The 2500-nt window shown below is 49.1% G+C and overlaps 4 non-coding genes and 4 pseudogenes across 4 annotated transcripts in view; all 8 read left to right on the top strand.

The window, feature by feature from the left end:
• Positions 1-37: 37 nt before the first annotated feature.
• On the top strand, positions 38-156 carry LOC128477418 (5S ribosomal RNA). The gene has a single exon (XR_008348391.1). It is a non-coding gene; the product is annotated as a 5S ribosomal RNA (ribosomal RNA).
• Positions 157-401: 245 nt separating this feature from the next.
• On the top strand, positions 402-520 carry LOC128479633 (uncharacterized; annotated as a pseudogene).
• Positions 521-736: 216 nt separating this feature from the next.
• On the top strand, positions 737-855 carry LOC128480281 (uncharacterized; annotated as a pseudogene).
• A 222-nt stretch (positions 856-1077) lies between these two features.
• On the top strand, positions 1078-1186 carry LOC128480129 (uncharacterized; annotated as a pseudogene).
• A 210-nt stretch (positions 1187-1396) lies between these two features.
• LOC128480977 (5S ribosomal RNA) lies at positions 1397-1515 on the top strand. Its single transcript, XR_008350756.1, has one exon. It is a non-coding gene; the product is annotated as a 5S ribosomal RNA (ribosomal RNA).
• A 296-nt stretch (positions 1516-1811) lies between these two features.
• LOC128480411 (uncharacterized) lies at positions 1812-1920 on the top strand (annotated as a pseudogene).
• Positions 1921-2129: 209 nt separating this feature from the next.
• LOC128478454 (5S ribosomal RNA) lies at positions 2130-2248 on the top strand. Its single transcript, XR_008349371.1, has one exon. It is a non-coding gene; the product is annotated as a 5S ribosomal RNA (ribosomal RNA).
• A 215-nt stretch (positions 2249-2463) lies between these two features.
• LOC128480966 (5S ribosomal RNA) overlaps positions 2464-2500 on the top strand; it is a 119-nt gene continuing 82 nt past the window's right edge. The window contains exon 1 of the ribosomal RNA XR_008350745.1: positions 2464-2500. This exon is cut by the window's right edge and continues 82 nt beyond it. This is a non-coding gene — a ribosomal RNA (5S ribosomal RNA).

The following is a 2500-nucleotide window of genomic DNA, read 5'->3' as shown; positions in this document are numbered from 1 at the left end:
GCAGCAGAATAAGAGAAGTAAAATAAAAAACTTTCACACCTGCGGCCATACCACCCTGAAAGCGCCCGATCTCGTCTGATCTCGGAAGCTAAGCAGGGTTGGGCCTGGTTAGTACCTGGATGGGAGACTGCCTGGGAATACCAGGTGTTGTAGGCTTTTAATTTTTTCTCACAGTCCGGGGAGAGCTTTTTGCCATGTGTTTCTTGCTCATCATCAAAGCTTTAAACCCTTATTTGAACCTTCTCACCTTCTCTGTCCTGTCCCAGGGCTTATAATTCTTTTTGTCTGACGACAAGCAGCAGCAGCAGCAGCAGCAGCAGCAGCAGCAGCAGCAGCAGCAGCAGCAGCAGCAGCAGCAGCAGCAGCAACAGAATAAGAAAAGTAAAATAAAGTGCTTTCACACCTGAAGCCATACCTCCCTGAAAGCCCCTGATCTCGTCTGATCTCGAAAGCTAAGCAGGGTTGGGCCTGGTTAGTACCTGGATGGGAGACTGCCTGGGAATACCAGGTGTTGTAGGCTTTTTCTTTTCTCACAGTCCGGGGAGAGCTTTTTGCCATGTGTTTCTTGCTCATCATCAAAGCTTTAAACCCTTATTTGAACCTTCTCACCTTCTCTGTCCTGTCCCAGGGCTTATAATTCTTTCTGTCTGACGACAAGCAGCAGCAGCAGCAGCAGCAGCAGCAGCAGCAGCAGCAACAGCAACAGAATAAGAGAAGTAAAATAAAAAACTTTCACACCTGCGGCCATACCACCACGAAAGCGCCCCATCTCGTCTGATCTCGGAAACTAAGCAGGGTTGGGCCTGGTTAGTACCTGGATGGGAGACCGCCTGGGAATACCAGGTGTTGTAGTCTTTTTCTTTTCTCACAGTCCGGGGAGAGCTTTTTGCCATGTGTTTCTTGCTCATCATCAAAGCTTTAAACCCTTATTTGAACCTTCTCACCTTCTCTGTGCAGTCCCAGGGCTTATAATTCTTTCTGTCTGACGACAAGCAGCAGCAGCAGCAGCAGCAGCCGCCGCAGCAGCAGCAGCAGCAGCAGCAGCAGAATAAGAGAAGTAAAATAAAAAACTTTCACAACTGCGGCCATACCACCCTGAAAGCGCCTGATCTCGGAAGCTAAGCAGGGTTGGGCCTGGTTAGTACCTGGATGGGAGACCGCCTGGGAATACCAGGTGTTGTAGTCTTTTTCTTTTCTCACAGTCCGGGGAGAGCTTTTTGCCATGTGTTTCTTGCTCATCATCAAAGCTTTAAACCCTTATTTGAACCTTCTCACCTTCTCTGTCCTGTCCCAGGGCTTATAATTCTTTTTGTCTGACGACAAGCAGCAGCAGCAGCAGCAGCAGCAGCAGCAGCAGCAGCAACAGAATAAGAGAAGTAAAATAAAAAACTTTCACACCTGCGGCCATACCACCCTGAAAGCGCCCGATCTCGTCTGATCTCGGAAGCTAAGCAGGGTTGGGCCTGGTTAGTACCTGGATGGGAGACCGCCTGGGAATACCAGGTGTTGTAGGCTTTTAATTTTTTCTCACAGTCCGGGGAGAGCTTTTTGCCATGTGTTTCTTGCTCATCATCAAAGCTTTAAACCCTTATTTGAACCTTCTCACCTTCTCTGTCCTGTCCCAGGGCTTATAATTCTTTTTGTCTGACGACAAGCAGCAGCAGCAGCAGCAGCAGCAGCAGCAGCAGCAGCAGCAGCAGCAGCAGCAGCAGCAGCAGCAGCAGCAGCAGCAGCAGCAGCAGCAGCAGCAGCAGCAGCAGCAGCAGCAGCAGCAGCAACAGAATAAGAGAAGTAAAATAAAAAACTTTCACACCTGCGGCCATACCACCCTGTAAGCGTCTGATCTCGGAAGCTAAGCAGGGTTGGGCCTGGTTAGTACTTGGATGGGAGACCGCCTGGGAATACCAGGTGTTGTAGGCTTTTAATTTTTTCTCACAGTCCGGGGAGAGCTTTTTGCCATGTGTTTCTTGCTCATCATCAAAGCTTTAAACCCTTATTTGAACCTTCTCACCTTCTCTGTCCTGTCCCAGGGCTTATAATTCTTTTTGTCTGACGACAAGCAGCAGCAGCAGCAGCAGCAGCAGCAGCAGCAGCAACAGAATAAGAGAAGTAAAATAAAAAACTTTCACACCTGCGGCCATACAACCCTGAAAGCGCCCGATCTCGTCTGATCTCGGAAGCTAAGCAGGGTTGGGCCTGGTTAGTACCTGGATGGGAGACCGCCTGGGAATACCAGGTGTTGTAGGCTTTTAATTTTTTCTCACAGTCCGGGGAGAGCTTTTTGCCATGTGTTTCTTGCTCATCATCAAAGCTTTAAACCCTTATTTGAACCTTCTCACCTTCTCTGTCCTGTCCCAGGGCTTATAATTCTTTTTGTCTGACGACAAGCAGCAGCAGCAGCAGCAGCAGCAGCAGCAGCAGCAGCAGCAACAGAATAAGAGAAGTAAAATAAAAAACTTTCACACCTGCGGCCATACCACCCTGAAAGCGCCCGATCTCG

The sequence above is a fragment of the Spea bombifrons genome, chromosome 2 (assembly GCF_027358695.1).
Source record: "Spea bombifrons isolate aSpeBom1 chromosome 2, aSpeBom1.2.pri, whole genome shotgun sequence".
Classification (NCBI taxonomy): Eukaryota; Metazoa; Chordata; class Amphibia; order Anura; family Pelobatidae; genus Spea; species Spea bombifrons.
Note: the sequence above shows the minus strand (reverse complement) of the source record. Positions and strands in the feature narration are given on the sequence as shown.